The following is an 18,864-nucleotide window of genomic DNA, read 5'->3' as shown; positions in this document are numbered from 1 at the left end:
CGAAAAAACTACAACTACCGGTCGACGCCCTAGTGACGACTTCCGGTTTCTAACTAATTTAAAAAAAAACCGCCGAAAAAACTCGCAACTGAAACTAGAATTAAACAGTTAAGCAAAATAAACAGAAAAAAAAAACGCACCTTTTTACTGCCTCCTTACTCGCTAAAATCGCTGCCTCTCGACTCTGCTCCAACGGAACAATGAGCGGGCATGGGGTGCGGAACTTGAACCTGCTTGAGGCATCAGCGTTGAGCAGGCCACTGCGCATGTGCGAATCTGTCAGTGGGCAGATTAGTGCAGACCACCCCTCCACCCCCCCCCACCACCACCATTGCTGGCCTCACGATCGCCAGCCTTACGATTACTGGCTTCTCAATACTGTCTCCCCTCCCCCAACCGATCGCTGGCTTCTGTGATACCCCTCCACCCCCTGATCATCAGCTTCCATGATACTCCCTGCCTGAATTGCTGGCTTCCATTACCTCCCGCCCCCCTATTGCCCTAACCGCCGGCCTCTGTGAACCCCCTAGCCCTATGTCCAGCCTGACCCCGCCACCCCATGAGAAGCCCAACTACCCCCATGTGCAGCTCTGATCGCCCCCTCCCTCCCAATCCTACCAATTGCTAATGCTGCAGGTTCCCCCACCATCACCAATCAGCCCCGGTCCCTCTGGCTCACCCCCTTGGCATTCAGTGGTGGGCAGTGCCACACTGCCAGGCTGGCACTGCCCAAGGGCCATCCCCTGCCCCCGATCTCCCGGGTGAGCTTCAATGGCCTCTGTCCCAACCAGCAGGATAATTATGCCTGCTCATTGTTGATGGGGACCATCTTTAATCCCCGCTGGTGTGAACCTCTCCTGCCGGGTTGGGAGATATTAACGAGTCCGGAGGTCACTGTCCTGGGCTCGCATTTGATATTGTAATGTCAATTTCGATATTTGTATCAGCCTTGCACTGATTTCCAGTGCAAGACTGATTACATTAAAAAAAAATTGGCTTGAGAGAGTCGCAATCAGCTGAATGCCAGTTGTGAATCAATCTTCTTGATTCACCCAGCACAGCAGGTTGGAAGAATCGCGCTGTTGCACCACATTGTCAACTGTTGCACCAAGGCTGGGTATGAGAAACAAATGGTTATCCCTTTGTGAATGACAAAAATGAGGTGAACATGATGGGTGGGGTGGCCTATTTTCCATTCTTTAAATATCTTGTGGCACTTGTCATTTCTTGGGGAAAATGGCTGTGTATTCAATATTAGAAAATTTTGGTGGGTAAGGAAATTTTAATACAGATTCCCAACCTATTAAAGCGGAAATGTAGAGGGAACAGATCCCCAGCCCATGTTCTGCACACAGTCACTCCAGTTCTTCCCTTTCTTTTGGTTTTTATTCCAATTCAATCCAATCAAGTCCAATTCAGAGTCCCAACAAGTTGAGACATTCCTGATCCAAGCTGACAAGACAGGACTCTCACCTCCTGCCTTGGGCTTGATATACATGATCCAAGCTGATTGAAGTAGGCATAGCTCCTCCTCCAAGGCTTGATCTCATTTGCATATTAGCCAAAAGGCCAAGATGCTGCTTTTAAAAATTGCTTCAAATGAAGCTAAAATGTAACCTAATGACTTCAACCAAGCACAGCATTTCAATACTACACTTGATCTTAGCCAAAAGACCAAGAAGTGATCAAAGGCAAAGTTACCATACTCCAAAATGACCATCCCAAGGATCACCACACCTCAGATGAGGGGTAAGATCAAGAACGCAGGCGTTCACGAATAACCTCAGCTGGTACAGGAATTGAACCCGCATCGCTCTGCATCATGAACCAGCTGTAATACTAATGACACTTTTGGCAAGATTCGCCAGTTCAGCTGATATTGGCAGAAGTACTATAATTGATTCATTGTTTCAGTGAATTCGCTACTTCAGATACATGTTATCTCATGTCCCTCAGACTGCCAGATTGTAAACTTAATTCTAGTTCATCATGCAATGATAACAACAAGCAGTGATACAGGGAAAAAAAGGTTGGTAAAGGCTAGTATTATTCTTTAAAAAAAAACATGAAATGCCAACAATACACTGGGGATAATTTTTACTTTGGATGACATATACATCAATGGAAAAGAAAATGAGAGATAGTTGCAACAAATGGTCCATTTGTTACTGCCAGAGAAGAAGGGTTAATGTTTTAGGTGGAAATTCTTCAGCTAAACTTACAAAGGATCTTTGCCTGAAATGTGCACCTATTTTTTTCTCTATTGACAGACTTGTTATGTATTTCCAGAACTTCTGGCTTCTTTTAATTTCGAAATTTCCAATAGTCCCAAGCTTTCTTTTTGCCTCCAGCATCCTTTTGAGCCATCTTTGAAACAGTCTCGCTCCAAATATTCTAATCCCTGTGTAATTCAATTCTAATTGCATTTTTAAAGGGTTAATTTAGTTATCTGTTAAACAGCATAATTTAAAATCTATCAATTTCAATCATTCATTTTAAAAGGGTTAACTGTATTAAGAAGCAAATAGTATTTATAAAACCTGCAATAATTGCCCAGTAATTAGTAAAGATTTTTTACAAACATTATTAGTATGTTAACATTGTTATCATTTTCAAATGTGAACTTTGTACCTTTTTCCATATGAAACATTGCATATGGATAGAGTAGGGAAAAAGAACAAGGATATAATTGAATGAAGCCTGACGCCTCATTACAATCTTAACACAGTTATGTACTACGTGAGCTGTGACACAGGAGTCCAAGTGCTTATCATTAATTTGAGCTGACTTCAAACCCAAAGATCAAGCGTTGCATTACTTTCCATAGCCCCCAACCCTTGAGGGATTAAAAATTAAAAACAGTACAACAACAACCATCTTGTAACATTCCCTTAAACATCATATGTACTTATGTCTACTTTAATAAATGTTTAACTATAAAGCTATGCCTTTGAAAGCAGTATTAAAATGGAGTGCAGAGAAGCTGCAAAGACATTGTGTGAGGTGAGGTCTTGATTCTGTTTTCTCACCTCCACAAATTTGGATTTTGACAATTAATATTTAAGAGTTTCAGAATTTTGGAGACAATTCCCTTATATTGAAACTGACACATAATCCTCCTAAATGGATCGGGCTCTACTGTATTTATTTTTGTTTTAATAAATCTTTTCTAGATACAGTATTTTACTCTTTGGTAGAAGGCCACCAGAGAAGTACAACTTGAAAGCTTTGTGTTTTAATCAGTCATTGTGTGTTGATACTGTACCTTTAAGAAATGTATTTTAATCATGTTTCTCTGCAGCAAGTTTCTGCAATCTTTGGCAATTTGTCGGCATCATGTTGTCTGTAGCTGCTGTCTTTATTGTTGCTGAGGCAGTATAATTGATATGATGATTTTAATCTGGACTAATGCACTGTTCTCTGCTTTTAATGGTCTGTTCAGATTGCAGAGAGGATTGGGGGTGATTGACAGGATATGTCATGTGGCTAGGGCCAGCAATCCTTCACAGAAAAATCCAGTTTTTAGTTTCATTTTCAGTAATAGCTTGAATTGGAGAGAAACAACAGTATGTATCCCCTCTCTCTGGAGTTGGAGTTTCTCTTTGTGGTTTTTTTTTGGAAGCTGCATGAAATTAAGTTTATCTCTCTGAAGTTTGGCTGTGTGGTGACTTCAGCCAAGCTAATGAGGTTGGCTTGCTAAAGTATGAACTACCTGATCCGTCCATCCCAACTGTCTGCCCCTCTACCGTGGCTACATTCGCGGCCAGGTGTCCCTGGAGAGGGAGCATGCAGTGTTCACGGGTGCAGTTGACGCCTTTCATGCCCACTGGGCACCGCAGGGGCTGAGGTGTGTTATAGACCCTGATAACCACATTTTGATTTAATGTTTTAAGTTTCCTTTGGACTTTGGCTGCTGTTCGGGCCAACCCCCTTCCTTTTTGGGGGGCTGTCCCTCTTAATTTGTCCCTAAGTTAATTTGAGTTTGTTTCACTTGTTACGTACAAGAGAGAACTACCTGATGAGTCTTTCCCACTGGGCACCGCGAAGGCTGGGGTGTATTATCGACCCTGATAATAAGGAGAAAAGAAGAAAAAGAGAAAAAAAACTGATGCGTTCCAATTGATGGTTAAATCAGGGAGCCTCATGCTCCCTATTTAAAGCAGGTGTGTCAGACTCCCAGTCTACATTCAGCAGGGAGCAACTGGAGAACTAATTGTATATAGATGTATGGTGTAAATGAAGTAACTTGGTTATGGAACTTTTGCCTCCATGGAGTTATTACAGGCTGTTTAGAGGATATCTTCTCTACAAACAGTTGGCCTGGATTTCTGAGCGTAGGTGTTACAAAGCTGAAGGTCTAGTATCTTGTGAGCATTCTTGCTTTTTGTGCGAAGTCTGAAGAAGGGTGTATGTCTTTTGGATGATGTTTTACTTGAAACAGCAGAGAAAGCCAGCTGTTAGGGATTAGAATGTGCCATGTTTGTAAAAGTTATGCTAATTCTTTTTGTTATATTTTAATTGTGTGTTTAAATAAACTTTTTGATAAAAGCTTCCTGGTGGGCCATTTGAATCATACCTGGAGTGAAGCACACATCTTATATTCACCCATACCAAAATCAAATGTAAAATTTGGGGTCTAGTCTAACTTAAAACACTTTTGGAGTATCTGACCTGTGTATTAACATTTGTGAGATCTTCTTTATATGACATTGTTCTGTATTACATCCAAAGACTATGGGGAGAAGATGGGGGAGCCGGCACAAAAATGACTGGATGAATGGCCTGTTTCTGTGCTTTAACAATTCTGTCATTTGTCCATTTTTTGTATTGTACTTTGTCATTAGGTTGATGGCTAAAGGACACAACACGAATACTAAAAATGCAGCTGAAAAAGTAGTGAATCTTTCTCTACTCTAGTTTCCTATTTATTTAATATTTTCTTAATAGCACTTTGGATTAAATAATTTCGACTGCAAAATTGAACTCCATAGCACCCATAGTTTTGTTGCAACAGATGCCAGTTTGGTAACAAAATGGTATGCACACTTTGCATGCATATCTCTAGTTCACTAGACATTGGGTGAAATCTTGTGGCGCTGTCAGGGTCTCAACTGTCAATGGAGAGTTAGTGAGAGTCATACATTGAAGACCAGCTACATACATGTTGTGCCACTCAGGCACGTAAGAGTAGCAGTGGGCCTTCCCGAAGGAAGTCTTCTCGGCTGAGTTTCTTGATGGTGGAGTAAATTTTTGCAATTAAGAATTAAGTTGCCCCTCCAAATTAAATTCTCCACCAGCGAGAACTTCAAATGTTCATATTAAAATGACATATAATGGAAGCAAGTAGATATACTCCTGGACTTTGGACTGAATAGCCTTCTTGGGGACTGCTTGTAAATTTGTTTGGGCTACTGGTACCTGATCTCAATGCTGTGTGGAGGAGGCAAGGTCAGCAAGGGGTTGGATAGATGCAGGTACAGTGTCCAGGGAAGAAAGCCAGATATCTGGACCCATTTAGGAGGTTATCTGGGGAAAGAAGCCATGTTGTTTGGGATTTCCTTCAAAGGGTAAGCATATCATGCATGCATTGTTCCTGTTGTATGGTGGTGGATGGCCTGTCTGGGCACTGAGTGTCATAGAGATATGAATCTAAAGTGTGGGATCATTGAGCTTAATATTTAAGTTCAAAAGAATTGATGGATGGTACTGGGAGGCAGAGGATACAGTCACATTCAGAATGGGACATTGAATCAGGTAGGGTGGAAGAGCTGGTCTCGTGGGGGAGACAGGGAGCACATGCAAAGTCAGGTTATGGCGAGTTTTGAGAACAGGAGGACTCAATGTCAGGAGGAACAGTCAAGATGATTCTGAGTAATCATCCTTTGAAGTGGGTTTGGGGATAAACTTTGAGTAGGCTGCCTTCTTTTCCTCCTCATTTTCTTGCAGGTGCCTGCAATGGAGAAGAGACAGATTTAATGAATGCCAAAGCAGGCTTTCTTATCTAAACAATGGCAGGAATTGTTCAATCTCACATGCTCCACTACTGCCACGAGCAAGAACTGAGCCAAATCTCCATACACAGTAACAGGACCAGAGAATCCCAGCCATGGACAAGGTTGGAGAATTCCAACCAATGTCTTACTTTGTCAGCGCATCTGACAACTGCAGCAGTAGACTCAAGGTACACTCTTTGGCTGCCTAAGGGAGTCCTGTTTCCCCTTTGGTATAAGCATGGTCCCTGGCTTCTCCAGCTAGTTAAGCATCTTCCTCTTCAAAGGTGTTGAGCACTCTGATATCTGGAATGCCATCAACATCTTGGACCACTCCCTTCTGGTTGTGTGCAATTTTATCCTGCACACAATGATTGAGTGCCGTCTCCATGGGTGCATGAGCAGTTTGGGAGCATGCATGTCTGTTTGCTCCTGAGACTCCCCAGTAAGTGAATAACTAACAGGATATCTTGCAACTGAGAGCATGAAGTGGTTGCTACACTTTCAGTGCACAAGTCCCATCTGCTGCTGAGTCCAGCAACCCAAACTTCTGCAAAGCACGCTTGCATTGACTGATATCATTGAGAGACATTTTGCAGTGAGTAAACAATGCCACTCATCCTAATAGAGACCATCAGATAATTTATCCCTTTTCTTGCACTGTTGGGTGCTTTTTGTGAGTCCCACGGGTACTAACCTCTGCTACCATTTCCACCCAGGTGAGATGAGAGGGCCTCTGCTGCCAACACTGGAAAACAGGACCTCCCACCTTATCTAGAGGATAACTTGCAGAGAAGCATTGCTGAACTGTAAGGTGAGAGACATTGTCTGCTCTGGGACATTCTGGACAAATACTCTAAAGCTTCTGGCTTGCAATGAGTGAATGGCAGTCTGGATGTCCTTTAGATGTGTCACCAAAACCTTTGACCAAATGAAGTAATGGCGTGAATGGTGACTTCTTGCTTGCCCCTGCTGTGAGGTTTGCTGTGCTTCTTGCATATGCATATTTTAAAAACTGAACAACGTAAAATTATGCATGGCCAACCGTCCCATCCCTGAGCAGAAGTCACACTCCATTTCAACATTTGTCACCCAACTTATGCTCCAGAATGGAAGATATCACTCAACCTTTGAGTTCGATTAACTTGCAACAACTTGGAGCTCCTTTCCAGTCAGGCTGCTTATGATCACCTCACCTGACTACAGTAGCAGTGAACATAACCCCATTTCTCCATTCTACAACAGTTCAAACCTTATATTCTTGATGCAGCCATTCATGCATTTGGCACTGGGATGCATACTGATATCCTCAGGGGAAATGGTGGTGTAATGATGATTTCACTGATGATGTCACCACAACAGCTGGTGAAATTTAAATTCAATTAATAAATTTGAAATATAAAATGAACCATGACCATGAAATTATCATTGATTTTTCTCATTTGTTTTACTAATTTTTTTAGGGTAGCAAATCTGCGTCCTTACCTAATCTGTCCTACATGTGACTCCAGATCCATAGAAATGTGGTTGAATCTTAATCACTCTCTACCTAGACAAGCAAGCATTTCAGTCCAAAACCAATTGGGGCTGGGCAATGAATGCTGGTTTTGCCAGTGATGCTTACATCTCATGAAAAAAAGAAACATTAGCAGGCATTAAATTAGCAGACATGAATTAATTGTGATCCTTGAGCCCATTTCATGCCTTATCCAAATTTTCCCCCTCCTCTTTGAAGTCTGAGCAGTAACTCTTTCTCTTTATCCTCCCACTATCTCAAGAATTATTTATAATGAGAGCAAATTAAATACAGCCTGTCATTTGATTATGATTGTAAGCTTGGAATGCTGGCTGAATGGGAGCTTCTTCACCTGGAGGGCAAGAAAGAGAGTAGGGCCTCTTAAGGATCAACAAGGTAATCTTTGTGCTGACCCACCAGAGATGGGTGAGATCCTAAATGAATGTTCCTCATCAGTATTTACTGTTGAGAAAGGCATGGATGTTAGGTTACTTGGGGAAATAAACAGATGCCTTGGGGAGTGTATATATTACAGAGAAGGAGGTGCTGGAAGCCTTAAAGTGCATCAAGGTAGATAAATCCCTGGGGCCTGATGAAGTGTATCCCAGGACATTGTGGGAGGCTAGGGAGGAAATTACAAGTCCCCTAGCAGAGATATTTGAATCATTAACAACCATAGGGTGAGGTGCTGGAAAATTAGAGGGTGGCAAATGTGTATTTGTTTAAGAAGGGCTGCAGGGAAAAGCCTGGAATCTATAGCCGGTGAGTTTAACATCTGCAGTGAGTAAGTTGTTCGAAGGTTTTCTGAGAGATAGAATCCACAGACATTTAGAGAGGCAACTGATTAGGGACAGTCAACATGGCTTTGAGAGTGGAAAATCATGTCTCTCAAATTTGATGTTTCTTTTTTGAAGGGCTAACCAAGAAGGTAGATGAGGGCAGCGCAGTTGATGTTGTCTACATGGACTTTAGCAAAGCCTTTGATAAGGTACCACATGGTAGGTTGTTGCATAAGGTTAAATGTCACCGGATCCAGAGTGAGGTAGCCAATTTGATACAAAATGGCTTGATGACAGAAGACAGGAGGTGGTTATAGAGGGTTGTTTTTTCCAAACTGGAGGCCTGTGATCAACAGTGTGCTTCAGGGATCAGTGCTGAGTCCACTGTTATTTATATTAATAATTTGTATGAGAATTTAACAAGCATGATAAGTTTGCAGGTGATACCAAGATTGCTGACATAGTGGACAGTGAAGAAGATTATCTAGGATTGCAATAGGATCTTGATCAATTGGGCCAGTGGGCTGATGAATGGCAGATGGGGTTTAATTTAGATCAATACGAGGTGATGCATTTTGATAGATCGAACCAGGGCAGGACTTACTCAAATAATGGTAGGGCGTTGGGGAGGGTTATAGACCAGAGATCTAGGGATACAGCTTCATAGTTCTTTGAAAGTGGTGAAGAAGGCATTTGGCATGCTTGGTTTCATTGAATAGAGGAGTTGTGATGTCTTGTTGAACTCATACAAGACCATAAGGCCATACTTGGAATACTGTGTACAGTTCTGGTCACACTATGATAGAAAGGATATTATTAAACTAGAAAGAAAGCAGAAAGGATTTACTAGGCTACTACTGGGGCTTGATAGTTTGAGTTATAAGAAGAGGCTGGATAGACTGGGACTTTTTTCCCTCGAGTGTAGGAGACTTAGGGGTGATCTTATAAAGGTCCATAAAATAATGAGGGGCATAGATAAGGGGATAAGTCAACATCTTTTCCCAAAGGTAGGGGAATCTAAAACTAGAAGGCATATGTTTAAGGTGAGAGGTACAAAAGGGTCCAGAGGGGCAATTTTTTCCGAGTGGTGACTGTCTGGAACAAGCTGCCAGAGGTGGGTATGCTTTTTAAAAGACAAAATTATTGACAGTTACATGGGTAAGATGGGTATAGAGGGATATGGACCAAATGTGAGCAATTGGGATTAGCTTAGTGGTTAAAATAAGGATGACATGGACAAGTTGGGCCAAAGGGCCTAGTTCCATGTTGTAAACCTCTATGACTCTATGGATACACTTCGATGTGAGCCACTGTAGGGAGTGAGTTCGGTGCTGGCTATCTCTAACATCCTCAGCTTCTAGTAGAAGTATTGCATTAGTCTGAGTTTTGAGTTATACCATGATGTATTTCATCCCTAGCTCATATAATGAGAGGAAATATCTGTTTTTTGCAGAATGCCCACTGAGGCATGAAAACTGGCTGTGCAGGTGGCTTTTCTCGCCATGTTGACATACACAAGGGCAACCCACCTCCCTTGCCCCCAAGGTTAAGGGGAAACCCCCCTCTCCTGTGGAGCTCTCCAGAGAGGCCCACTTGGTACTTCCCTAGGGCTATACTTAGCTGTGAATTCTGGCAGCTTCTGTTCTCCTTGTTCCTGTCTTGCAAAACCAGATGTAAATCTCACCAGCATGAGGTCAAGATGGTGGCAGGAGGGGGTCTGTTTCTTATGTGGTGGGAAGATACTGTGGGGAAGTCCTTTAATAAGATGTTAATTTATTGAAATGAAGTTCCCAATCTTTCTGGGTGGGAACCTCATTACATGTCCAACAACTTGCAGGAAACAAAATCAGGAATCGACATCTCACCGGCAAGTTTGGTGTTTTCTGACATGCGTTTTTTTGCACCCACGGTTCTGTTTGCACTCATGGCGAACACCGGTACGAAACTGCAGCCTATGGATTTGTTCATTCAAAGTAATTTTACAATAACTTGTGTGTTACACATATTTATGCACTAATGTTTTTGAAGTGTAACATGACAGAATTTAAAACTGTTGATGCTTGAAAGTTTTTGCTGTTATTCATAGATCCTACCTTCTGTCATAAGTATATATTGGCTGGAATTCTCTGGCCATTCACACCCCGCTGCCCCTGCAAGGAGGATGGAGAATTTGGCCCTCATTCAAATCTGTTCACTGCAGTGTGACCTGCAGAGTCCTGCTGGTAAATTTTTGCTGCATAAGTCTTTAAGAGGTTTTGGCTTGGACTTCACTACACTTCATTAATAGTGCAGATTTCTGACCGTGAAATCTGTATAGCATCAGTGCCAAACCAAACAACAGGGTTTGTACAAAGAGGGAAGAAAAGTTAGGTAAGGAAATAGCATAGCCCTTTCACACTAATGCAACTTTAGTCAACTGGCTTGCCTTTCATTTCACTGCTACCAAAATTCAATTAGACTTGGCTTACAACATATTATTCCTTATGAACTCACTTAATCTTCCCTGTGTTGCAAAAGACACACAATTCTCATTGATCTATACTATAATGCTTGCTTGTCTTGAAGGCTAACTAATTGGCCACAAAACAGAAGAGCCAAAGACAACCTTATGAAACTGTTTCCCTCTTTTTTTTCACCCATGTCATTGTTACCATGACCACTGGCTTTTCACCCTCCCACTCCGAAATATCCTGTAACCACTCTGAGACATCCTAGCACCAGGGAGATAGTATACCATATAGGAATCTCATTTGCGGCCACAGAAATGCTTATCTATTCCTCTTATAGTTGAGCCTCCTATAAATATAACATTCTCTCACTTTTTAGTCCTTCCCTGTGCAGCAGAACCAACTGTGGTGCAACAAATTTGGCTGTTGCTATTTTCCATTGAGAGCTCATTCCCTCAACGGTATCCAAAGTGGTATATCTGGTTTTCAGGGGAATGGCCACAGGATATTCCTGCACTGCCTGCCTCATCCTATTGCTCTGCCTGGTGGTCACCCATTCTCTTCCTGACTGGTAAATCTTAGCCTCCGGTGTGACCACCTCTCTGTGTTCTATCCATCATAAACTCCACCTCTCGGATGCTCCACGGTGATTTGATTTATTATTGTCACATGTATTAGTATACAGTGAAAAGTATTGTTTCTTGCACATTATACAAAGCATACTGTTCAGAGGGAAGGAAATGAGAGTGCAGTATGTAGTGTTACAATCATAACTAGGGTGTAGAGAAAGATCAACTTAATGCAACGTAGGTCCATTCAAAAGTCTGATGGCAGCAGGGAAGAAGCTGTTCTTGTGACAGTTGATATGTGTCCTTGGACTTTTGTATCTTCCCAACAGAAGAAGGTGGAAAAGAGGGTGCATGAGGTCCTTAATTATGCTGGCTGCTTTTCCAAGGCAGCGGGAAGTATAGACGGAATCAATGGTTGGGAGACTGGTTTGTGTGATGGATTGGGTGACATTCATGACCTTTTGTAGTTTCTTGTGAACTTGGACAGAGCAGGAGCCATACCAAGCTGTAATACAAGCAGAGATAATGCTTTCTATGGTGTATCTTTAAAAGTTGGTGAGAATTGTAGCTAATATGCCAAATTTCTTCTGAGAAAGTAGAGGCGTTGGTGGGCTTTTTTTAACTATAGTGTCAGCATGGACGGGTTGTTGGTGATCTGGACACCTAAAAACTTGAAGCTCTTGACCATTTCTACTTCATTCCCATTGATGTAGACAGGGGCATGCTGTCCACTACGAGTTAATAATCTCCTTCGTTTTGCTGACATTGAGGGAGAGATTGTCGTCGCATCAGTTCACCAGATTCTCTCTCTCATTCCTGTATTCTATTTCGTCATTGTTTGAGATCTGATCCAGTACGGTGATGTCATCAGCAAACTTCAAAATCAAGTTGGAGGGGAATTTGACCATACAGTCATAGGGGTTTAAGGAGTATGGTACCAGGCTGAGAACACAGACTTGTGGGGCACCAGTGTTGAGGACGATTGTAGAGGATGTGGTGTTGCTTATCCTTACTGATTATGGTCTGTGGATTAGAAGTGTCCCCAGTCACTGTTCCAGCTCCAAAACCTGAGCTTCTAGGAGCTGCAGCTGGAAACACTTCCTGTATACGTCTTGGCCCTGGGCACTGGAATTGTTCCCAATTCCCCACATGGAGCACAAGGAGCCTGTTGATCTCATATCATGATGTCAGATTATATCCAATTCTCAAGGACTCTTCTTTTCTGCTCCTCTTAATCTTACGAATAATAAACCACAAAAAAGACATCTGAAACTGTGATCAAAGCATGAAATATGTACCCAGTCTTATACTTAGATACATAAAAATTGAATCAAGAGTAGTCCCATCCAGTAGGGTGACATTGGAGAGACGTTGGTGGAAGATGAAGTGATTCCAGACATGTCAAGAAGGATAAGGAGGGTTAGTTGACCTTTCCTGCAGTCACATTGTATGTCTTTGGTGACTTTGGTAAGAGCTGTTTCGGTATTGTGGTGGGGTAAAAACCTAATTGGAGCAATTCACATTGAGTTTCAGGAAATATGAGCACAGATTTGGGAGGTGGAATCTAATACAACATGTTTAAACATGTATTGGCATGACTGAGTACTCAGAAAGCAAGCTTCAACAATAAAACCAAACATCTTGGAAGAAAATAATGAGAAATTTTAATAAGAGGAATGATCAAATACTATAAAATGGATGGGCATCATATTCTATTGAAGACTTAATGTAGAAACTTTATGCTGAACCATCTATCCTTAATTCCTTTGTGAATACTTCCTCAGATCTCCATGCCAGTCAATTTTTAGCCTTAGTGGTGCAAAAGCTTTTGGAAATGGTAATGCTGGACAAAATTAACAGTCACTTGGACAAAGGGTGAATTAATTAAGGAAAGCCAACATAGATTTGCTAAAGGCAAATTGTGTTTCCCTGGCGTAATTGATCTTTGGATAGACGAGGGAGCGAGCTATCTTGGATCTGGTGTTATGTAATGAGGCGGGTAGAATTAGGGACCTTGTGGTGAAGGATACTCTTGGGGAGAGTGATCATTGTATGGTGGAGTTTCTGGTGCAGATGGAGGAGGAGAAAGTGGGTTCCCGGACATGCGTCCTTTGTTTGAACAGAGGGGAGTACGGTAGGATGAGAGAAGAATTGGCGAATGTTGACTGGGGGAGCGCGTTGGAAGGTAGGTCTGCTGAGGAGCACTGGAGGATCTTTAAGGAGATCTTTCTTGGTGCTCAGCGGAAATTTATTCCGATGGTTAAAAAGGACCGTAGGAGGAGAGATAATAAGCTGTGGATAACAAAGGAGGTGAAGGAAAGTGTTAAATTAAAAGCGGAGGCGTTTAGAGTAGCTAAGAGTAGTGGGCGAGAAGAGGATTGGGAGAGGTTTAAATGTCAACAAAGATTGACAAAGAAGTTGATAAAGAAGGGTAGGAGAAACTGTGAAGCTGGGCTAGCGCTTAATATAAAAAAGGATAGCAAGAGTTTTTATAAATATATAGAAAGGAAGAGGCTGGCTAGGGTGAACGTTGGACCCTTAGAGGATGAGAGGGGGGACTTAGTGGTAGGGGATGGGGAAATGGCTGAGGTCTTGAATAACTTTTTTGTTTCGGTCTTCACGGAGGAGGACGTGAATAATTTGCCGGGTGTTAGCGATGGAAAGGTGGTAGGACTGGAGGGTCTCAATGACATTACTGTTACTAGAGAGGCGGTGCTTGACAGACTGGAGGGACTGATTGTGGACAAGTCCCCAGGACCGGATGGAATGCATCCGAGGGTTCTGAAAGAAATGGCGGAGGTGATAGTGGATGCCTTGGTGGTTATTTTCCAAACGTCGCTGGATTCCGGGGAAGTGCCGGAAGATTGGAAAACGGCTAATGTTACGCCGTTGTTTAAGAAGGGTGGCAGGCAGAAGGCAGGGAATTATAGGCCGGTTAGTTTAACGTCTGTTGTAGGTAAAATGTTAGAATCCGTCATCAAGGAGGAAATAGCGAGGCATCTTGAGGGGAATTGCTTGATGGAGCAGACGCAGCACGGTTTCGTTAAGGGGAAGTCGTGTCTGACAAATTTATTGGAGTTCTATGAGGATGTGTCTAGGGCGGTGGATAGAGGAGAGCTGGTGGATGTGGTCTTTCTTGATTTTCAGAAGGCGTTTGACAAGGTACCTCACAAGAGGTTATTGCAGAAGGTAAGGGGGCATGGAGCTGGGGGTAGGGTGTTAGCGTGGCTAGAGGATTGGTTGTCAAATAGGAGGCAGAGAGTGGGGGTTAATGGGTGCTATTTGGATTGGCGGTTGGTGACTAGTGGAGTGCCCCAGGGGTTGGTGCTGGGGCCTCAGCTATTCACCATTTATATAGATGATCTGGAGGAGGGAACCGAGTGTATGGTGTCGAAATTTGCTGATGACGCCAAGATTGGTGGAACGGCAAATTGCGCAGAGGGTGTGGAGAGTCTGCAGAAGGATCTAGATAGGCTGGGCGAATGGGCCAGGAACTGGCAAATGGAATTTAATGTTGGCAAGTGCGAGGTGGTCCACTTTGGTAGGAATAATGGTAGGAAGGATTATTACTTACGTGGCGAAAAACTGCAGCAGGCGACGGTGCAGAGGGACCTCGGGGTCCTTGTGCATGAGTCGCAAAAACCCAGCCTGCAGGTGCAGCAGGTGGTCAGGAAGGCTAATGGGATGCTGGCCTTCATAGCGAGGGGGATTGAATATAAAAGTAGGGAGGTCTTGCTGCAGCTGTATAGGGCATTGGTGAGGCTGCAGCTGGAGTACTGTGTGCAGTTTTGGTCGCCGCACTTACGCAAGGATATTTTGGCCTTGGAGGGAGTGCAGAGGAGGTTTACTAGGCTGATGCCGGAGTTGAGGGGGTTGAGCTATGAGGAGAGGCTGAATAAACTAGGCTTGTACTCGTTAGAGTTTAGAAGAATGAGGGGAGATCTCATTGAGACATATAAGATGATGAATGGGATGGATAGGATAGAGGTGGAGAGACTCTTCCCGCTCAGAAAGGACAGTAGGACTAGAGGGCACAGCCTCAAGATAAAGGGGGGGCAGTTTAGAACGGAGTTGAGGAGGAACTTCTTCACTCAAAGGGTGCTGAATCTCTGGAATTCTCTGCCCGTTGAAGTGGTGGAGGCTGCCTCGCTAAATATTTTTAAGACGCGGGTTGATGGGTTTTTGATAAGCAAGGGGATTAAGGGTTATGGGGAGAGGGTGGGAATGTGGAACTGAGCCACGACAGATCAGCCATGATCTTATTGAATGGCGGGGCAGGCTCGAAGGGCTAGATGGCCTACTCCTGCTCCTATTTCTTATGTTCTTATGTTCTTATAACAAATACAAAATAGTGACGAATGATTGTTTTTCAGACTCGAGAGGTACACAGTGGTATTCTCCAAGGGCAATATCAGAACCACTGCTTTCCTGATTTATATTAATGATTGAGATTTAGGTGCAAAATTTGAAAATTTTTAGATAACATAAAATGTGGAAATATTGTGAACTATGAAAGCAATAGTAATTTGATATCACAGGGTACAGACTGATGGAATGGATGCACATGTGGCAAAGAGGGTGCAGAGCAGAGATAAAAGCAAATTACTGCAGATGCTAGAATCTGGAAACCAAAGCTTTGACGAAGTGTCATCTGGACTCAATTTCAGCTCTTTTCTCTCCTTACAGATGCTGTCAGACCTGCTGAAATTTTCCAGCATTTTCTCTTTGGGTACAGAGCAAAGAACCAGGGGGTATATCTGAAAAAACTGAAGTTGGCAGGGCTGATGAGAAAATGATTAAAACGACATATAGGATCCTGGACTTCATAAATCTAGGCATAATGTACAAAGCATAGTCTACAAAAACAGCGTCAGGGACCCAGATTCAATTCTGGCCTTGGGTGACTGTGCAACTCCCCCCAGACATTCTCCCAGTGTCATTCCTCCAGGTGCTCCAGTGTCAGAGCCAGTGCAGACTCGATGGGCTGAATGGCCTCTTTCTGCACTGTAGGGATTCTGAGTTACGATGAATATCTATAAAACTCTGGGTAGAATTTTCTGGCCTGCTTATGGCATGCTTTTCGGTGGCAGAAATGGTTTGCCATTGGCTGCTGGCAGGATCTTTTGGTCCTGCTGATGTCTATGCCAATTTGCTGTAAGTTCCACTGCCAGGAAACCTGCCACAGGGCTCACCTTCTGTGGGACTGGAAGACCTTCAAGCAGTAAGAAAATCCTGCCCACTGATTCAGTCTCAACTGGGTTAATGGGTCCAACTCTGGGCACAGCAATGTAGGAAGGATGTGTGAAGGCTTTAGCGTGAGTGCAGCAAATATTTGTGAGAATGGTTCCAGGGAGGTGGGACTTCAGTTACATTGATAGATAGAAGAAACTATGTTCTCCCACTTGGAGAAGTGAATATTTAGAGGAAACCTAATAGAGGTGTTCAAAATCATGAAAGGTCTGGACAGGGTAAATAGGAAGAAACTGCTCCCATTAAAGAGCTGAAATCCAGAGGATTTGTTGCTGAATTGCAATAGGAACCAAGGTGACAGGAGAAAAAACATTTTTATGCAACAAATGTTTATTACCTGGAATGCAGTACCTGAGAAGGTGATGAAGGCAGATTCAATTCTAGCTTTCAAAAGCGAATTGAATATGCATCTGAAAGGGAAAGAAAATGCACAGCTTTGAGGAGAAGACAGTATTGTGGGAGTAACTAAATTGCTCTTTTTGACAGCTTGCACTGAGTTGAGAGCCAAATAGCCATTTTATAAATTAATGATTCCATGTCTGATAGATCTATTCAGCAGAAGGTATTTTTTTTGCAGAGTAACCTTCCTGCAGTGGCCTATTCAGGAGCTGGCACAATGAGCTGGCATCATTCCACTCTGTTGTGATGCAGCTGCATTTTCATATTATGCTCTGTATTGTTTGAAGCCAAGAAGAGGGCTTTTCTAACCCACTAAGTACTGTCATCACTTATGAGTCACATTGCTTCTTTTACTTACGAATAAATTCTAGATTCCATTTTTGGACACTGCCAGCTGGGTTTCCTATTAAGAAAACATTTGCAACATTGAAATGATCCTTGAAAGGAATGGTATGTCATAGACATTGCCTGACTAGGTCCTTGTGAATAACTGCAATATTTACATTCATCATTTTCTACTAAGTAGCTGCTTGAATTTGTATTTCGAACCACCGTTATAATTTTGTGAATAAAATGTAGGTTACTTTTGCACACATCAAGAGGATGGTGGCTTAACTTAGCTCTTTGGGACCATGGAACTGGATTTTCAGAGCAGCAGTGAGCCTTCTTCCTAGACACTGCCATTTATGAGGGTGGGGGGAGAGCTGGCCATGGAACGTGCCTGCATCAATAAATAGGCTAATTACAATAGCTGAGGAACTAATTAGGAGCTCACATTCTGTGCTGTTGTAATTTACACGAAGGCAAGCAACCTTCAGCAGTTGTCTGCTTCTGACCAACTCAACAAAGACAAGGGCAGGGTTAGTTAAAAGCTTACATGAGAAGATGCAGTTTGAGGAGGCTAAGCAGGGCAGAAGAATCATATCCCTTCATATAGACAAAATTAATAATTTAAAATAATATGTATGCAGCTTTGTCTGTTTCAGGTTCCTGACCTTCCAAAATTTTAACATTGTTAACTTTTGTCCGAAAAAAAAGTGAAGCCACAGCAGTGGCTACCAAGTGAATTAAAATATTGCTTTTTTTGACTGACTCACCTCTATTTCACCCACAGCCTCCGTTGGCAGCAAGCCAAACTCAATTGACAAGTTGCCTCCATGAAAATTTCACAAAGTTTGAGCTTCCCATCGAATGCAAGTTTTTGAGCTGGATTTGAACCCACTTCTTAATTCCTGCCTCCTGCAGAAAAATTCAATCCCTGATTTCAAAGTGACAGCACTATCAAAGGGCAAATCCAGTAAAATAGCTTGCTAATGGAGCTATGTATAAAAATAAATTTTATATTGAGTAAAGACCTCAATGCCATAAAAGGTTAGTGAGCGAAATTTAATGTTCATTGCCAGTGGGCCCATCCACCGGCTCGATAATCAGTGCAGGCATTCATTTAGTGCCAGTCAGGCATTTACCTGGTTGGCAATGGGACCTTCAGGCTGGATGCCTGCATCCGAGTGCTGCTTGCCAGTCAAAGGCCAGCAGATTTCTGATATTGGCATCACCACAGGGGCACTTATGTAGGAGGTTCAGGCTACAGAATTGTCGCTGTAACCTGGAGTGAAGGTAGTTAAGGCAAGATACTCCACCGAGTGAGATGAGAAGGGTGCAGATTAAGTTTAGCTTTATGAGCAGGAGCAGAGCTCCTCATCTGTGGGTGGCCCTCATCTTGAGTGGATCTCTCCATTGAGCATGTGCTGCCTCCACCCTCCCCAAACAGGCCATAAATGTGACCCCTGGGGTTTATCTGTTGGGACATCCAATGGTGTGGTCTCCGGCTGTTGCCAGATGAATACTAACAGCACTGCATGAGGCCCTTGTGGCCTGCACTTTTAGAGTTGCTTACTTTTAGGTGAGATGTTA

At 42.8% G+C, this 18,864-nt stretch overlaps 1 protein-coding gene and 1 non-coding gene across 2 annotated transcripts in view; one reads left to right on the top strand and one right to left on the bottom strand.

The window, feature by feature from the left end:
* Positions 1–18,864, top strand: part of kcnh3 (potassium voltage-gated channel, subfamily H (eag-related), member 3) — a 547,160-nt gene that overhangs the window by 52,421 nt on the left and 475,875 nt on the right. The window lies entirely within an intron of this gene.
* Positions 1,488–1,686, bottom strand: LOC145350433 (U2 spliceosomal RNA). Its single transcript, XR_013888208.1, has one exon. It is a non-coding gene; the product is annotated as a U2 spliceosomal RNA (small nuclear RNA).

The sequence above is a fragment of the Carcharhinus amblyrhynchos genome, chromosome 11, assembly GCF_965287045.1.
Source record: "Carcharhinus amblyrhynchos chromosome 11, sCarAmb.v2.hapA, whole genome shotgun sequence".
Lineage (NCBI taxonomy): Eukaryota > Metazoa > Chordata > Chondrichthyes > Carcharhiniformes > Carcharhinidae > Carcharhinus > Carcharhinus amblyrhynchos.
The sequence above is the reverse complement of the archived record's forward strand: the minus strand, read 5'-3'. Positions and strand labels throughout refer to the sequence as shown.